This window comes from Rhinopithecus bieti, unplaced genomic scaffold (assembly GCF_001698545.2).
Source record: "Rhinopithecus bieti isolate Rb0 unplaced genomic scaffold, ASM169854v2 scaffold_17667, whole genome shotgun sequence".
NCBI classification, from domain to species: domain Eukaryota; kingdom Metazoa; phylum Chordata; class Mammalia; order Primates; family Cercopithecidae; genus Rhinopithecus; species Rhinopithecus bieti.
Window position 1 is genome coordinate 1,456,643 of NW_016809668.1, and position 19,147 is coordinate 1,475,789.

Genomic DNA, 19,147 nt, shown 5'->3' on the forward strand with positions numbered 1-19,147 from the left:
GCTAAAACTGGCCCATTCGAGGATTTGGCTATTCTCTCTCTCTCTCTCCTGATTTCTCAGAAGGTCAGATAAAGATCTTAGTTTTGACTTAGTGACATGCAATTTCAGCATGAGTACCATTTTGGTTGGGTCTGTTAGGCCTAGGACAGGAGCTCAGTCCAAATCAATGGCCTCCTATAAATTTTATTCTACACATTGAACATCACTGAAATATAAAACTTTTTGCTTCCAAGGACATCATCAAGAAAATGAAAAGCCAAATCACAGAATGGGAGAAAATATATGCAAATCATATATCTAACAAGGCTGTTCTTTTTATAGTCTAGATATATAAATGGTGAGGATATGGAAAAATTGGAACTCTTGTACATTGCTAGAAGAAATGTAGGATGGTACAGCCTCTATGGAAAACTATTTGGTGGTTCCTTCAACAGTTAAACACAGAATTAACATATGACCCAGAAATTCTACTCCTAGGTATATATCCAAAAGAATTAAAAACAAGTACTCAAATTCTTTTTTTCGAGACAGAGTCTTGCTCTGTTGCCTAGGCTGGAGTGCAATGGTGTGATCTTGGCTAACTGCAAGCCTCCCGAGTAGCTAGGATTACAGGCACCTGCCACCTTGCCCAGCTAGTTTTTGTATTTTTAGTAGAGATGGGGTTTCACCACGTTGGCCAGTCTGGTCTCCAACTCCTGAGCTCAAGTGATCGTCCGCCTCGGCCTCCCAAAGTGCTGCTATTACAGGCTTGAGCCACCCTGCCTGGCCAAATTCTTATACACCATTGATCACAGCAGTATCATTTATAATGGCCAAAAGGTGGAAAAAACTCAAATTTCCATCAACTAATGAATGAATAAACAAAACGTGGTATAGCCATACAATGGGTTATTATCCAGGCATAAAAAAGAATGAGTAGTGATACATGCTACAACATGGATGAAAATGGGAAACATTATGCTATGTGAAAGAAGCCAGACACAAAAGGCCACATACTGTATGATTTCATTTAAATAAAATATCCAGTATAGGCAATCTGTAGATATAAGAAGTAGCCTAGTGATTGCCAGGGGCTGAGAAGAGGGCAATGGGAGTGACAGGGTTTCTTTTCTTTTTCTTTCTTTTTTTTTTTTTGCAAGTCTGATCTTATTTGTTACTCACTTAGAAGCAGAAGCTCGCAGCGAGGAAAGTCTGCGTCTCTTCGCAAATTGTTCCTGGCACTTCTCCTTAGCCTCTTTCATTCTCTTGGCCAAAAGTTTAGCATATTCTGCAGCCTCTTCCTTGTTTTTCTTAGTAAGCTGCTTCTTCAGAGCAATACACTGCCATCTGTGCTGCAGGACACGTGGAGCAACAACACACTGAATCTTGGGTGTTTTGTTTCTAGGTCCTAGGTTTCTTACCTTCTTTGCTTAAGCGCTTTCTTACAACATACTGGTGGACATCATCTTCTTTAGAGAGATTGAAAAGTTTGGCCAGGCGCAGTGGCTCACGCCTGTAATCCTAGCACTTTTGAAGGCTGAGGTGGGTGAATCACAAGGTCAGGAGTTCGAGACCAGCCTCGCCAACATAGTGAAACACCATCTCTACTAAAAATACAAAAAATTAGATGAGCGTGGTGATGGGCACCTGTAATCCCAGCTACTTGGGAGGCTGAGGCAGCAGAACCGCTTGTACCCTGGAGGCAGAGGTTGCAGTGAGCCGAGATCACACCACTGCACTCCAGCCTGGGTGACAGACCGAGACTCCATTTCAAAAAAAAAAAAAAAAAAGAAGAAGAAGAAAAGAAAAAGTTTGCGAATTCTGCTAGCTCTTTTGGGCCCCAGGCGACGAGGCACCATAGTATCAGTCAGTCTGTCAGTCCAGGAATATCCTGCTCTCCTTTTTTTTTTTTTTTTTTTTTGAGACGGAGTCTCGCTCTGTCGCCCAGGCTGGAGTGCAGTGGCCGGATCTCAGCTCACTGCAAGCTCCGCCTCCCAGGTTCACGCCATTCTCCTGCCTCAGCCTCCGGAGTAGCTGGGACTACAGGCGCCCGCCAGGTCGCCCGGCTAGTTTTTTGTATTTTTAGTAGAGACGGGGTTTCACCATGTTAGCCAGGGTGGTCTTGATCTCCTGACCTCGTGATCCGCCCGTCTCGGCCTCCCAAAGTGCTGGGATTACAGGCTTGAGCCACCGCGCCCGGCCTCTCCTTTTTTTTTTTTTCACAATAACCAAGTTGAGAACGCTCAGATTGGCATCCACAATGCAACCACGAACTGATTTTCTCTTTCTTTGTCCCGTTCTCCTTGGTCTGTAACAGGAATGCCCCTTACTCAGCAGGTGGACATGGTCATGGGTTAAGACATCCTGCTTCATGGGGAAATTTGTCGTTCCCACCACTGATTTAGACCACATAACCCTTCCATTCTTCACCCAGAGCATCAGCAGCAACTTCTGTGGCCATACGCTTCTCATAAAAAGTACGAAGTTTGCATTCATCGTCCACTCCAATGAGTTTCTGGCAGCCAGTGGCTGGGAAGATAATCAGTTTCATCTTGAAGCATCTTTTCTTTCTTTCTTTTTTTTTTTTTTTTGAGATGGAGTCTCGCTCTGTCGCCCAGACTGGAGTGCAGCGGCGTGATCTTGGCTCACTGCAACCTCTGCCTCCCGGGTTCAAGCGATTCTCCTACACCAGCGTCCTGAGTAGCTGGGACTACAGTTGCGCTCCATGTCCGGCCAATTTTTGTATTTTTAGTAGAGACGGGATTTCACTATGTTAGCCAGTGTGGTCTCAATCTCCTGACCTCATGATCCGCCCACCTCGGCCTCCCAAAGTGCTGGGATTACATGCGTGAGCCACCATGCCCAGCCAACAGGGTTTCTTTTTGGAATGATGACAATGTTCTGGATTTAGAATAGTGGAGATAGTTGCACAAGTCTGTGAACAGGCTAAAAGACATTGAATTGTACAGCTTAAATTGGAGAATTATGTGTTAAGTAAATTGTATCTCAACAAGGGTTTTTAATTTACCAAGGCTTGGGTGAAAATCAATGTGTATAACTTTCAATGTAACAGTTGGAAAAGTATCATAAAAATGCTAACAGTGACTAGACGAGATGATGCATGTTCTATCTTTCTAAATGTAAGACATACTTTTACAGCATGAGTTCCTGCCTAAGATAAAATGGGTATTTAAATATTGTATTTAAATGTTCTAAGTGTCAGACTTCCTTTCTTCAGCTTTTCCACAGATACAGAATTTTAGCTCTGGCTCAAACTTGCATGAAAAATGAGAATAGAAAATGTGACTCTCTTAAACTGTAGATATTTAATAAAGACTAATTTGCAGGCATCATGGTGAAATAAAATGGTTAATTCTTTTAATATATAAAGCTCATTGTTCAAATAAAATCCAAGTTCTAAAATCTTAGATTTTATTAAATGGATGTGAAATGGATGAAAGTGTTATGAATGGCGCTGCTTTGCTTGAGGTATGCCTTTATCTCCACTCCTCCAAACACAAACATATCAGGGCAGGCAGGTCTAAGCAGCTCCTTGGAGCACAGTTTAAAAGGTCTGAGGGACTCTAGCAGCCCAGTTGGCCCTGAATTGTGTAGTGTTTGGTAAGGTACAGAAACTCCAGGGGCTCCTGACAGAAAACTCCTGTTTCCTGTTTGTCAGATGAAGGGGGGCCAACCTACAACTCCTTGAAAGCCCTTTCCTACGGTCAAAGTCTACAATTCTATGACCCTGAAAAAGCTAAAATAAAAGCTAGTAGCCACTGGCTTCTAAAATGTTTACCAATCACCCCAGAGCTTAAGGAACAAAGATCAAAACAAGCCTTGGGCTATAATCACCTTACCCAAACCTACAAAATAAACAGCAGACTAAAAATAGAGAGGGGTAAGGCTTATTTCAAAGTGAAATGATCTGAACAAAGGGCAGCTGGTTTTCACTGATCTTTCTTATCTCTTAGATAAAGTTTGTTAATGGGCCATAAATACACAAAGGGTCTGGTTGCAAGTATCCCTGCAAAAGGGAGGAGAGGCCATATATCACTTCCTGGGGGATGGGAGGGAGTAGCATCTCAAGGAGAAGTAGCACAAAAGGCCTCTCCCGAGATAGGAAACAGGCCCTGGGTCAGGCAGCTGTGGGTCTGGCAAACACTCTCAGACCTCAGAACAAGAAACCTGTTGAAGGTGGGGCACAGTGGCTCCCGCCTGTAATCCCAGCATTTTGGGAGCCATGGCGAGAGGATTGCGTGAAACCAGGAGCTCGAGACCAGCCTAGGTAACCCAGGGAGACCTACCCCCCTGCATCTGTCCGTCCAAACAATTTAAAAATTAGCCAGGCATGGCTGGGCATGGTGGCTCAGGCCTGTAATCCCAGCACTTTGGGAGGCCAAGGCGGGTAGGATCACCTGAGGTCAGGAGTTCGAGACCAGCCTGGCCAACATGGTGAAACCCCATCTCTACTAAAAATAGAAAAAATTAGCCAGGTGTGGTGGCATGCGCCTTTAATCCCAGCTACTTGGGAGGCTGAGGCAGGGAGAATCGCTTGAACCCAGGAGGCGGAGGTTGCGGTGAGCTGAGATGGCACCACTGTACTCCAGCCTGGGCAAAAAGAGCGAAGCTCCTTCTCAAAAACAAAACAAAACAAAAATTAGCTAGGCATAGTGGCACGTACCTCTAGTCCCAGCTCCTCGGGAGACTGATGTGGGAGGATGGTTTGATCCTGGGAGGCTGAGACTGCAGTGAGCCGTGATCACACCACTGCACCCCAGCCTGACCACAGAACAAGACCCTGTCTCAAAAACAACAAACAAAATACGTACGTGTCTGTGTGTGTGTGTGTAAAACCTGTTAAAGAGCTGGGGGGTGGGGGGTGGAACAGAGATGGTGCTGGCCAAGGTGGGGAGAAGCTATATACTATATGAAGGACAGGACAGCCCTCACACAGAAACACCTGAAGGAGCCGCAGCTGATATTCTCCTGATGACATAGTCCTTACACTCCAGACTCCTTACACTCCAAATGTGGTCAGTAGACCATCAGCATAGGCAGCATCTGTGAGTTTATTAGAAATGCAAAATCTGGCCAGGCTTGGTGGCTAATGCCTGTAATCCTAGCACTTGGGAGGCCAAGGTGGGTGGATCACCTGAGGTTACGAGTTCGAGACCAGCCTGGTCAACATGGCAAAAAACCCCGTCTCTATTCAAAACACAAAAACATTAGCTGGGCGTGGTGGCGTGCACCTGTAATCCCAGCTACTCAGGAGGCTGAGGCAGGAGAATTGCTTGAACCCAGGAGATGGAGGTTGCAGTGAGCCAAGATCATGCCACTGCACTCCAGTCTCAGTGACAGAGTGAGACTCCTTCTCAACAAAAGAAAGAAAGAAAAAAAGAAACGTAAAAGCTCAGATCCAACCCACACCTACTAATCACAGTCTGCATTTTAACAAGATTCCTGGTGATTGCCTGTGCATTAAAGCTTGGGTGTAGCTGGAAGAGTACCTTCACAAAGACATCAACCATGCTGGTTTTACCTAGTGATTAGGGAAAACCCTGAGCACCCAATCCATTGTATCTATGAGTTCCAGTATGTTTTCTTTTTTTAAACAGGGTCTCCCTCTGTTGCTCAGACAATAGTGTAGTGCAGTGGTGCAATCTCCACTTACTACAATCTCCATTTCCAGGGCTCAAGCAATCCTTCCACTTCAGTCTCCAGAGTAGCTGGCACCACACGTGCCATGCCACCATGCCCGCCTAATTTCCGTATTTTTTTGGTAGAGATGGAGTCTCACCAAGTTGCTCAGGCTGGTCTCAAAATCCTGGCTTCAAGAGATTCTCCTTCGTGGTCTCCCAAAGTGCTGGAATTACATGCCTGTGCCACTGCATCTAGCTGTTAATTATATCTTTTTAATTTTTATTTATTAATACTATTTATTTTTTAGTAGATACAGGGTTTCACCGTGTTGCCCAGGCTGGTCTTGAAGGTTGGTCTTAAACTCCCGGACTCAAGTGATCGGCCCACCTTGGCCTCCCAAAGTGCTGAGATTACAGGAGTGAGCCACCATGCCCAGCCTCCTTGTATCTTTTTTTTTTTTCCCTGAGACAGAGTCTGGCTCTGCACCCAGGCTGGAATGCAGTGGAGTGATCTTGGCTCACTGCAACCTCCGCCTCCTAGGCTCAATTGATCCTCCTACCTCAGCCTCCTGAGTAGCTAGGACTACAGGTGCAGGCCACCATCCCTGGCTAATTTTTGTATTTTTAGTAGAGATGGAGTTTTGCCATGTTGCCTAGGCTTGTATCGAATTCCTGAGCTCAAGCCATCCACCCTCCTGGGCTTCCCAAATAGCTGGGATTATAGAAGTGACCCACTGGGCCCAGCTCTGGTCCTACCTGTATCTTAAAAAAAAAAAAAAAAAAGTCCAGGCATGGTTGCTCATATCTGTAATCCCAACACTTTGGGAGGTGAGGTAAGAGGATCACTTCAGGCCCTGAGTTCAAGACCATCCCAGAAGCTGGGCATGGTGGCTCATGCCTGTAATCCCAGTACTTTGGGAGGCCAAGGCAGGTGGATCACGAGGTCAGGCGATCGAGGCCATCCTGGCCAACATGGTGAAACCCCGTCTCTACTAAAATACAAAAAAAAAAAAAATCAGCCGGGCGTGGTGGCATGTGCCTTTAATCCCAGCTACTTGGGAGGCTGAGGCAGGGGAATCACTTGAACCCAGGAGGTGGAGATTGCAGTGAGCTAGGATCACGCCACTTGCACTCCAGCCTGGAGACAGTGCAAGATTCCGTTTCAAAAATAAATAAATAAATAATAAAAAAAAGACCACCCCAGAAAACAAAGTGAGGTCCTGTTTCTACAAAAAAAATCTTTAAAAAAATTAGCTGATTATGGTGGCACATGCCTGTAGTCCCAGCTACTTGGGAGGCTGAGGTAAGAGGATTGCTTGAGTGAGGAGTTGGAGGCTGCAGTGAGCTATGATTGCACCACTGTACTTTAGCCTAGGCAACAGAGTGACACCCTCCTGGAAAAAAAGAAAAACAACTGCACATTATTGGCATGGTGGTATGCTAGGAACACACTAGACTGTAAACTCCATGAGGGCAGGAACTATGCCTGGTTTGTTCAACACAACATCCCCAGCACTAACATATGGCTCAGGAAATATCTGAAATGAAATATCTGAATATTTGAATGAAAAACAAGTTGAAGTGAATGAAAGGCAAGTTGATTCTCCATGAACATATCATTTTCAGGTATGTTCTCCATGAACATACCTGAAAATGGAATAGACATTAGCTGCACTTAGATGAAACTACTCTAATCCCTGGATTTTCATGAAATCAAGGATGAATTTACCTGACACTGAAAAGGACCATGAATAATGTGTGAGCTGATATCATATGATGTTTATCATCATAACTTATTTTAAATTGAATTTTAATAGTTTATTTTTATTTATTTATTTATTTATTTATTTTGAGATGGAGTCTCGCTCAGTCGCCTAGGCTGGAGTGCAGTGGCGCGATCTCGTCTCACTGCAAGCTCTGCCTCCCGCATTCATGCCATTCTCCTGCCTCAGCCTCCCAAGTAGCTGGGACTACAGGTGCCCACTGCCACGCTCGACTAATTTTTTGCATTTTTAGTAGAGATGGGGTTTCACCACGTTAGCCAGAATGGTCTTGATCTCCTGACCTCGTGATCCACCCGCCTTGGCCTCCCAAAGTGCTGGGATTACAGGCGTGAGCCATCGCACCCTTCCAATAGTTTATTTTTTAATTTTTATTTTTTTTGAGAAGTTTCAGAAAAGATGTTTCACTCTGTCACCCAGGCTGGAGTGCAATGGGGCAATCTCGGCTCACTCTAACCTCTGCCTCCCAGGTTCAAGTGATTCTTCTGCCTTAACCTCCCAAGTAGCTGGGATTACAGGCGTGCACCAAAAAATCCGGCTAATTTTTGTATTTTAGTAGAGACATGGTTTCACCATGTTGGCCAGGCATGTTTTTTTTTTTTTTTTAGAGACAGATTCTCACTATGCTGCCCAGGCTGGCCTTGAACTCCTGGGCTCAAGCAATCCTCCTGCCTTAGTCTTGCAAAGTGCTAGGATTACAGGCATTAGCCACTGTGCCCAGCCTAGTTCAACAGTTTAAACTTTACCATAATATGAGGAAAACTTGAGCCTAATATTGGTCTGTCTTATCTGTTCTAGTTTCTGGAATACTTTTTATTTTTATTTATTTCTTTCTTTTTGAGATGGAGTCTCGCTCTGTTGCCCAGGCTGGAATGCAGTGGCTAGATCTCAGCTCACTGCAAGCTCCGCCTCCCAGGTTTACATCATTCTCCTGCCTCAGCCTTCCGAGTAGCTGGGAGTATAGGAGCCCATCACCTTGCCCAGCCAGTTTTTCGTATTTTTTAGTAGAGACGGGGTTTCACCGTGTTAGCCAGGATAATCTCCATTTCCTGACCTCGTGACCCGCCCGCCTTGGCCTCCCAAAGTGCTGGGATTATAGGCTTGAGCCACCGCACCCGGCCAATACTTTTTATTTTTACAGAAAGGGTCTTGCTTTGTCACCCAGGCTGGAGCGCAGTGGCATGATCATCGCTCACTGTGGCCTCAAACTCCTGGGCTCAAGCAACACTCTTGCCTCAGCCTCCAAAGAGCTGGGATTACAAGTGTGAGCCACTGCGCCTGGCATAGTTTCTGAAACGCTTTTAGAAATGCTACTTATAGCAGCATTAGCTGTAAAAAACGCCCTGTATGTGAGTCCTGCCAGGGGAGGCTTGGGCAAATACTGGGGAAATAGGAAGTTTATCTTTGGTCCTTTCAGGATTGAAAAAAAGAAAAATTTTAGTGTAATATTGATACATACAAAAGAATGTGTTATTAAATAGAATAAACACTCTGCTTATGAACAAGACATTATCAATATGAGGATTTACTTCCTTTTGGGATCTTATGCCTATTTCTGAAAAGGTCTGGGTTCTAGCTATCTAGTATTAACATAAAAGGTTTGAGAAATATACATTCAATAAGCTGCTATCTGATAATGGCTTTATATTTTTCTCCTTTTGAGGGTATAATTTTTTAAAATTTTTATTTTGTAGAGACAGAGTCGTGCTATGTTGCCCAGGCTTGTATCAAACTCCTGGCCTTAAGCAATCAGCCTCCCAAAGTGTTGGGGTTACAGGTGTGAGCCACTACACCTGGCCTCATAAAATTGCTATAGCATTTTTTTTCTGATAATAGAAGTGTATATCTTCCCTGTAGAAAATTTTAAAACAGGGAAAAGTATGAAGAATATAAAATAACCATTAGTTATTAACTATCTCCAGAAAATTATTGTTAATCTTTTAAAACACACACACACACCCACCCACACACACACACACACGAATACATTTTAATAGCTAGCTTGAGTTCCTTTCAAGACAAAAAGACATGAATACTTCTTGTGGAATTTCAGGCACTGTTGCAAACTAGTGGGAAATCTATCTGGGGTTAAAATCTTCTCAAATTGTAGCGAAGTATTTGCATTTCCAGAAAGACAGCATTATAGTGCTACTCCCAAATAGTCAGAGATTAAGTAACTCAAACAGCTCTGGGCCCAGGATATCAGTGTTAATAATTTGACATTAGGTGGGTGCGGTGGCTCATGCCTGTGATACCAACACTTTGGGAGGCTGAGGCGGGTGGATCACCTGAGGTCAGGAGTTCCAGACCAGCCTGGCCAACATGGTGAAACCCCGTCTCTACCAAAAATACAAAAATTAGCCAGAGGTGGTGGCGCGTGCTTGTAATACCAGCTACTTGGGAGGCTGAGGTAGAAGAATTGCTTGAACCTGGGAGGTGGAGGTTGCAGTAAGCTGTGATCACACCATTGCACTTCAGCCAGGGCAACAAGAATGAAACTCCGTCTCAAAAAAAAAAAAAATTGACATTATAATTCAAACAAGTTGGCATTAAATTCATACACTCACAATAAAGTTTTATAAGAGCATTTAGGCAACTTCATGTTAAGTAAGCATATGCCTGGTGTCTCGTGCATTCATACGTTCGCAGACGAACATGTACCTGGACTAATGGGTGGTGACACAATCAGGAAAGGTGAACAGTGAGACACCAGAACAGAACTAGGATACAGGAAAATCTTAGTGTCCCCTACTAAACTAGTGGTGAACCAGACAAAACTGGGCAGGCAATTGTCTGTATCTGAGGAGCAAATGAGGAGATGAGCATTCAATGAAAGGCAGATTTCAAGTGTGTATCACAGGAATGTCTTTTCTTAGTTCAGCAATGACAACTAGCCGAGCAGGTTCTTCTTGCCTCATTGGGGGAAAAGCCTGTACAAACATATAACTCTTGCATAATGTCTTTTGGATTAACAAATTTATGTTTTTGTGTGAGGACCCTTCACCTAAGAAGAGATCATATCAAAAGACTAAGAAGGATGCTTTTCTAGCTGAGGTAATATTTCCCCTGTAGTTTTAGTCTCTAGGGCTTAAGAAATTACATCTGTTTGAAAGGTTTGTGGGTGGAGTTTGGGGGTGTCAAGTTCAGGAATTTGAATCAGATACAAGCCCACGATGGAACAAAAATTTTAAAAAACATGCCAAAGATAGGATCCAAAAGATGTAGAACCAAATAAACTAAAATCAGAATCCAAAACTAAGTTCACAAATCACATTGTCAGGACGGAAAAGACAAATAGGAAGATTCAGAATACAAAGGGAGTACAGGAAGACTGGTTTCAAATAGTAAAGCTTCTGTATATTTTTCTAAAGAGGGTTAAAAATGTAAACAGTCATCTATGAGAGTTGGTCTGGCAAAGCTGGATGAGAGACGAAGTAACTTCATCCCTCATTTGGCCAAAGGTTCATATCTGGCAGCCAACCCTGATACCTGACTACATAGTATGTTATGGATTAAATCAGCGGGTATAGGTATTTAATAAACAACATTAAGCAAATAAATTAGTACACCTCACATTTTAAATTGCTATATTGAGAAGGAGTTCCTGATAATTAATTTTTAGTTATAATATTTGTAGGTAGAAATGACTGTGTGTTCACTTGGAAGAAGTCATCACTTGTATCAAACAAGGAATTATGTGTATGCTACAAAAAACTATTGCCAAAAATATAACATTAATAGCCCAGCCTTGCAAAAGCCACTTACCCACTAATCATAGTTTTGCTAACTTGATGTTCCTATTATAGCTTTAATGTTCAAGTTCAGCATTCTGGTGATTATTATTTATTCCTTTCGGTTTCATGCTAAGAACTGTATTTGGCGTTGAGTAGGGCTATGTGTTGACTAGGGCTATGTGGTCGAGACAGGAGTAGGAATGGTTAAACAAGAGGCAGATTAAGACAATTTTACCTTCTTCTTCTTTCTGATATGAAAATACATACCGGGTTATGGCTAAACATCATATTTAGATGACACTTAGATCAGGCAAGATTTTACTGGAAACACACAGGCTAAAAACACGTTTTCTGGTCGGGTGTGGTGGCTCATGCCTGTAATCTCAGCACTTTGGGAGGCCGAGGTGGGCAGATCACTTGAGGTCAGGAGTTTGAGAACAGCCTGGCTAACATGGTGAAACCCCATCTCTACTAAAAATACAAAAATTAACCGGGTGTGATGGCGCACACTTGTAATCCCAGTTACTTGGGAGGCTGAGGCAGGAAAATTGCCCAAACCCAGGAGGTGGAGGTTGCAGTGGGCCGAGATCATGCCACTGCACCCCAGCCTGGGTTACAGAGCAAGAATTGGTCTCAAAAACATTTTCCATATTTCAAAATATATCATATCTTAGTTATCTGCGCAAACTGAATAGGAAGGCTTTTTTGAGACAGGGTCTCGGTTGGTTGCCCAGGTTGGAGCACAGTGGTGCGATTACAGCTCACTGCAGCCTCAACCTCCCAGGCTTAAGCAATCCTCCTACCTCAGCATCCTGAGTAGCTAGGAGCATAGCCACATGCCACCATGCCTGGCTAATTTTTTTTTTTTTTTGGTAGAGATGGGATCTTCTGATGCTGCCAAGGCTGATCTTGAGCTCCTGGGCTCAAGCAATCCTCTTGCCTCAGCCTCTCAAGGTGCTGGGATTACAAGCTTGAGCCACTGCACCTGACTTCTTTCTAATTGACTCTGAATATAATTCTTTTTTTCTTTTTTGAGACAGAGTCTAGCTCTGTCGCCCAGGCTGGAGTGCAGTGGCGTGATCTCGTCTCACTGCAACCTCCGCCTCCCGGGTTCAAGTGATTCTCCTGCCTCAGCCTCCCGAGTAGCTGGGACTACAGACACGTGCCACCACTCCTGGCTAATTTTTTGTAGTTTTAGTAGAGACGGGGTTTCACCGTGCTGGCCAGGATGGTCTCGATCTCCTGACCTAGTCATCTGCCAGACTCAGCCTCCCAAACTGCTGGGATTACAGGTAAGAGCCACCGCGCCCGGTCATATAATTCTTGATAGTCCCCACACTTCATGCCAATGTAGTCTCAAAATTCTTCTGGTAGCATGAACTCTGTAAGGATTTTCTTCATCATAATCAAGTTTAGACTATTCTCTTGCTACACAAAGTTACTTCAAGAGTTTATTTAGGTTTAGTTTTCCTAATTCCCCACCTTGATCAGCTAAAGGTTTTTATCAGTTTCCTCTCATTGCTTTGTTCTCTTTCCACTTGGCATTAGAATAAAGAGATGATAGTCACAAAAACATCCTTAGTTTGACAGGGTAAGTTCCAGATCCACAGGGAATCATTTGCTATTTTTCTTTTAAAAAGAGCAACCTCCCTTACCAATAGAAATCCAGCTGTTCTGTTTGCTTTTGTTTCCTTCAGAATCTACTTCTGATAGACTATCTTATTGTTTAACTTATTCTAAAACCTAGTCTTCATTTAAGCTTTTTTTTTTTTTTTTTTTGAGGCGGAGTCTCGCTGTCTCCCAGGCTGGAGTCCAGTGACCAGATCTCGGCTCACTGCAAGCTCCGCCTCCCGGGTTTACGCCATTCTCCTGCCTCAGCCTCCCGAGTAGCTGGGACTAGAGGCGCCGCCACCACGCCCGGCTAGTTTTTTGTATTTTTTAGTAGAGACGGGGTTTCACCGTGTTAGCCAGGATGGTCTCGATCTCCTGACCTCATGATCTGCCCGTCTCGGCCTCCCAAAGTGCTGGGATTACAGGCTTGAGCCACCGCGCCCGGCCCATTTAAGCATTTTATAGCTTTCACTAGATAACTGTAATACGTGTACACTGAATATACAGTTAAGCAAATTGAAGACTTCATCAGTCTTTGTGGTGTTTTTTCTACACATGTGTATGCATATTAATATTCACACAAATTTAAAAAGCAATCTTCTGGTGCATATATGTGTGTGTGTGTGTATGTAAACACATATATTTGTGTGTATATGTACGTATATGTGTGGGCATATATACGCACATATATGTGTGTGGGTATATAATTTTTTAGATCAGGTTGCCCAGGCTGGAGCGCAGTGGCACAATCTTGGTTCACCACAACCTCCACCTCCCAGGCTCAAGCCATCCTCTCGCCTCAGTCTCCCAAATAGCTGGGACTGCAGGCAGGCACCATTATGTCCAGCTAATTTTTGTATTTTTTTGGGGTAGAGACAGGGTTTCACCACGGTACACAGGTTGGTCTAGAACTCCTGAGCTCAAACGATCTGTCTACCTCAGCCTCCCAAAGTACTGGGATTACAGGTGTGAGTCACTATGCCCGGCCTGGTTGCTGAGTTTTGATTGGCCAACATAGGTCATGGCCAAAGGGTTGATTTAGTTGGCATTAACAGGAACATTAAAGTCCCAAAGTTAATTAGATGTGTGGGTTTTCCCGGAACTCAGAGTACATGTGTTACCCAAGTTTAAGTGCAGTGGCGCAATTACGGCTCACTGCAGCCTCAACCTCCTGGGCTCAAGCAATCCTCCCCATTCAGCCATCCAAGTAGCTGGGACGATAGCCGTGTGCCACCATGCCTAGCTCTAATTTTTAAATTCTTTGGCCAGGCGCGGTGGCTCATGCCTGCAATCCCAGCACTTTGGAAGGCTGAGGTGGGTGGATCACTTGAGGTCGGGAGTACGAGACCAGTCTGGCTAACATGGTGAAACCCCATCTCTACTAAAAATACAAAAAATTAGTCGGGCATGGTGGCAGGTGTCTGTAATCCCAGCTACTCGGGAGGCTGAGGCAGGAGAATCGCTTGAACCCGGGAGGCAGAGGTTGCAGTGAGCCGAGGTTGCACCACTGTACTCCAGACTGGGCAATAAGAGTGAAACTCCATCTATAAATAAATACATATTTTTGTAGAGACAATGTCTCACTATGTTGCCTGGGCTGGCCTCCAACTCCTAAGCCCAAGTGATCCTCCAGCCTTGGCCTCCCCAAGTGCTGGGATAACAGGTGGGAGCCACTGCACCCAGCCCTGTTCATTTTTAAATATAAATTACAACTAATAATATTTCTAATTCAAGTAAGGGGTAACAATTCTAGGTGTACTAACTTTGGGGTAGATGAGGGCACTAGAGGTCAGCTGCTAGAATCCCTGCTTCTTAAAAAAATTTATTTTTGAGACGGAACTCTGTGAGACAGAACTCCTGGCCTTAAGTGATCTATCTGCCTCAGCCTCCCAACGTGCTAGGATTATAGGCATTAGCAACCACCCCGGGCTCCCTGGCAGTTTCTTCTGCCAGTGTTTAGTCAGTTCATATAAGAATGTTCCTTCTTAGAAGAGCAATATTGATAATGTGCCAGGGCTCTAGAGTCAGACCTGGGATCACATTTAGGCTGAATGTTGCTGTGGACTTGAGCAAGTTACTTACTCTCTGAATTCCAAATTCCTTATCTATAGAGAAAATAATACCTACCTCACAGGGTTCTTGTGAGTCTTAACTGAATCAACAGCTATAATGTAATTATCAAATCTCCTGGCAGTTATTATAATTATTATTGTTTATCACATTTTTATTCATGTATAAAGCAATACAGTGCCCAAATCCAAAGAGTTGCCCTTAATGAAAATATTCTGGGCCGGGTGCAGTGGCTCATGCTTGTAATCCAAGCACTTTGGGAGGCTGAGGCGGATGGATCACGAGGTCAGGAGTTGAAGATCAGCCTGGCCAAGATGGTGAAACCCTGTCTCTACTAAAAATACAAAAAATTAGCCAGGTATGGTGGTGGGCGCTTGTAATCCCAGCTACTCAGGAGGCTGAGGCAGAGAACTGCTTGAACCTGGGAGGCGGAGGTTGCAATAAACTGAGATATTAAAGCAATTCAAGTTTTAAACTTTTTTGTTTTGTTTTGTTTTGAGATGGAGTTACGCTCTTGTCGTCCAGGGCTGGAGTGCAATGTGTGATCTCGGCTCACTGCAACCCCACCTCCCAGTTCAAGCCATTCTCCTGTCTCAGCTTCCTGAGTAGCTGGATTACAGGTGCACACCACCATGCCCAGTTAATTTTTGTATTTTTTTTTTTTTTTTTTGAGACGGAGTCTGGCTCTGTCACCCAGGCTGGAGGCAGTTGGCGCGATCTCGGCTCACTGCAAGCTCTCCTCCCGGGTTTACGCCATTCCCTGCCTCAGCCTCCCGAGTAGCTGGACTAACAGGCGCCTGCCATCTCGCCCGGGCTATTTTTTGTACTTTTTAGTAGAGACAGGGTTTCACCGTGTAGCCAGGGATGGTCTCGATCTCCCTGACTCGTGATCCGCCCGTCTCGGCCTCCCAAAGTGCTGGGATTACAGGCCTTGAGCCACCGCGCCCGGCCCTTTTTTTTTTTTTTTTTGAACGGAGTCTTGCTCTGCCACCCAGGCTGGAGTGGCATGGGCGGATCTCAGCCACGCAAGCTCCGCCTCCCGGGTTTACGCCATTTCTCCTTTCAGCCTCCCAAGTAGCTGGGACTACAGGCGCCCGCCTCGTCGCCCGGTAGTTTTTTGTATTTTTAAGTAGAGACAGGGTTTCACCGTATTAGCCAGGATGGTCTCGATCTCTGACCCGTGATCCGCACATCTCGGCCTCCCAAATGCGGGATTACAGTTGAGCCACCGCGCCCGGCCTTTTTTTTTTTTTTAGTTAGAGATGGGGTTTTACCATGTTGGCCAGGCTGGTCTCGAACTGCTGACCTCAGGTGATCCACCTGTCTCAGCCTCCCAAAGTGCAGGGGTAACAGGTGTGAGCCACTGCTCTTGGCCCTTTTTTTTTTTTTTTGAGACGGAGTCTTGCTCTGTCACCCAAGCTGGAGTGCAGTGGCGTGATCTTGGCTCACTGCAACCTCTCCCTCCAGGGTTCAAGCGATTCTCTTGCCTCAGCCTCCTAAGTAGCTGGGACTACAGGCGCGTGCCTACACACCTGGCTAATTTTTTTGTATTTTTAGTCAAGATGGGGTTTCACCATGTTGGCCAGGCTGGTCTCGAACTCCTGATCCCAAGATCGGGCCACTGCACTCCAGCCTGGGCAACAGAGCGAGACTTTGTCTCAGAAAAACAAAACAGTTACAGTGCCTAACACAATGTTACTTCTTTTTATTCTGGCACCTCTCTGGAATGTTTGGCTGATAGGCACTCAATGTTACTGAAACTCTTTATCATAACGCACCAGTAAAACCACTGGCATCTCAGCCATAGGTAGCTGCTTCTATTTAATGTGTCTTACAAAATTCTATCACATATTTAAAAAAAAAAACAAAACAGCCTTCTTTTCCTCCAATTTGAAACATAGGATTTTTTCTGCTCTAGTTTCTGGCCTGTCTCAGCTCTGGATCAGTTGGTTGATGTCCCCTGCCACCATATAGTGGTAGTTGTCCTGTCTCTACCTGTTGCTATGATAAAATGAAGAAAACAGCTTCCCCATTTGTGTTGAAATGTGTAAAATGATTAGAATGCATAGCTGCTTTTTCCATCTCCAAATCTCTTTCTCCCAGGGTACCTGGGACAGTTTCTCTGGATTAAGGCATAGAATGGTGTGGATGCTATGCCAAAAATCTAGGAACTCTCTCCCCTCCAGGTGAGCACCTTCCCCCTCTAGTGCACTGCTGTAGGTATCATTGCCTACCCTTCTTAGTTGCCCAGTGCATTTTGGTCACATGAATACCTTCCCATTCCCATACCTCTACTCAGCATACTCTTCTCCCAGGTATCTTCTGTAAGCTACTTCATTCATGTCTCTTTTCAAATACGACCTCTCTGAGAAGGTCACATTTGAAAATAGAATAGGCCACACCTGGCCTATTTTATTTAATTCTTATAAAAACTCTAAGGCTGGATGTGGTGGCTCATGCCTGCAGTCCCAGCACTTTGGGAGGCCGAGGTGGGCAGATCACCTGAGGTCGAGAGTTTGAGACCAGCCTGACCAACATGGAGAAACTCCATCTGTACTAAAAACACAAAATTAGCCGGTTGTGGTGGCACACGCCTGTAATCCCTCGGGAGGCTGAGGTAAGAGAATCGCTTGAACCTGGGAGGCAGAGGTTGTGGTCAGCCAAGATCGCAGCATTGCAATCCAGCCTGGGCAACAAGAACGAAACTCTGTCTCCAAACAAACAAACAACTCTAGGCCTGGCATGGTGGCTCACACCTGTAATCCCAGTACTTTGGGAGGCCAAGCCACGTGGATCATTTGAGGTCAGGAGTTCGAGACCAGCCTGGCCAACATGGAGAAACCCCCCTCTCTACTAAAAATACAAAAATTAGCCAGGCGTGGTGGCACATGCCTGTAACCGCACCTACTCTGGAGGCTGAGGCAGGAGAATCGCTTGAACCTGGGAGGCGGAGGTTGCAGTGAACTGAGATGGCGCCACTGTACTCCAGCCTGGGCGATGGAGCAAGGCTCTGTCTCATAAAAACAAAACAAAACAAAACAAAAAAACCCTCTAATAAGCCTTATAGGCCAGGTGTGGTGGCTCATGCTTATAATCCCAGCACTCTGGGAGGCTGAGGTGGGCAGATTACCTGAGGTCAGGAGTTCCAGACTAGCCTGGCCAACATGGTGAAACCCCATCTCTACCAAAAATACAAAAATTAGCCGGGTGTGGTGGTGCATGCCTGTAGTTCCAGCTACTTGGGAGGCTGAGGCAGGAGAATCACTTGCCCCTGGGAGGCAGAGGTTGCAGTGAGCCGAGATCGTGCCATTGTACTCCAGCTAGGGCAACAAGAGTGAAACTCATCTCAAAAAAAAGAAAAAAAGCTTACAATAACAGTAAAATACATCAGTTACTATTAGTACTATTATTACTATTTGCATTTCACAGATGCAAAGACCAAAGCTCAGAGACATTACACAGCAAATGGTGGAGCTGGGATTTAAATACAGACAGTTTTACTCCTAATTCATTACATGAGTGTTACAAGTTGCTACCTTATTCTTGCTGATGTAACCCTGTCGTGCTCCAAGTTAGTATTATCTAATGAAGCTTGGACTAAAAATGGTTTGTTCCACCTATCTTGTATTCATTGCTGTAAGTTGAAAGAGGCCACTTATCACTGTTCTTTTTGATTCTGCTTTGAGGGCAGTGGTGGAGACAACTATTCCTGCCACATCACTGAGCCATTAATCTGATATGCATTTTGTACCTTTCTATATGTCAAACATATTCTAGCCCTTAATCCCAAGACCTCAATTGGAGAGGAGTCTGTCGAGAAGGAGGAATGGTCAGGTTGTTGGAGGAAGTTTGAACTGTGAAGTAGAATATCTAACTGAGATGGCAGCAACGCTGGCAGGAAGAGATGGAAGCCAGTATTAAGATGGAGAGAAACGGCAGTGAGGTGATAATGAAAATGCCTAATGAATTTTATTTGGTTTTCATTTAATCTTTCAACAATACTGCAAGCTAAGTACTTAACCTGAGAGGTTAGGCAAACTTGCTCAAGTCCAAGCTGGTAAACTGCAGAGCCAGAATATGAACTCACATCTGTTAGTCCATATTGTCTGAAGTGTCTGTCACAAGGTTAAACCATTATAATTGCCATTATTTGGAAAAATAAAGACACTTATGAATAATGTATATTGCCAGTTTTGCTAAATGTCACCTTGCCAGGTAGGAAAATTAATCTCACAGAAAGCAGGCTGGCTGAAATTTTTGCACATAGTCTAAAACTTGGCACTTTCATAAAAAGGAGAAAGTGACAAACTTTAGTAAGACACTTGGTAGG

The 19,147-nt window shown here is 44.5% G+C and overlaps 1 pseudogene; it reads right to left on the reverse strand.

The window, feature by feature from the left end:
* Positions 1-1,043: 1,043 nt before the first annotated feature.
* LOC108540840 (40S ribosomal protein S6-like) lies at positions 1,044-2,564 on the reverse strand (annotated as a pseudogene).
* Positions 2,565-19,147: the final 16,583 nt, after the last annotated feature.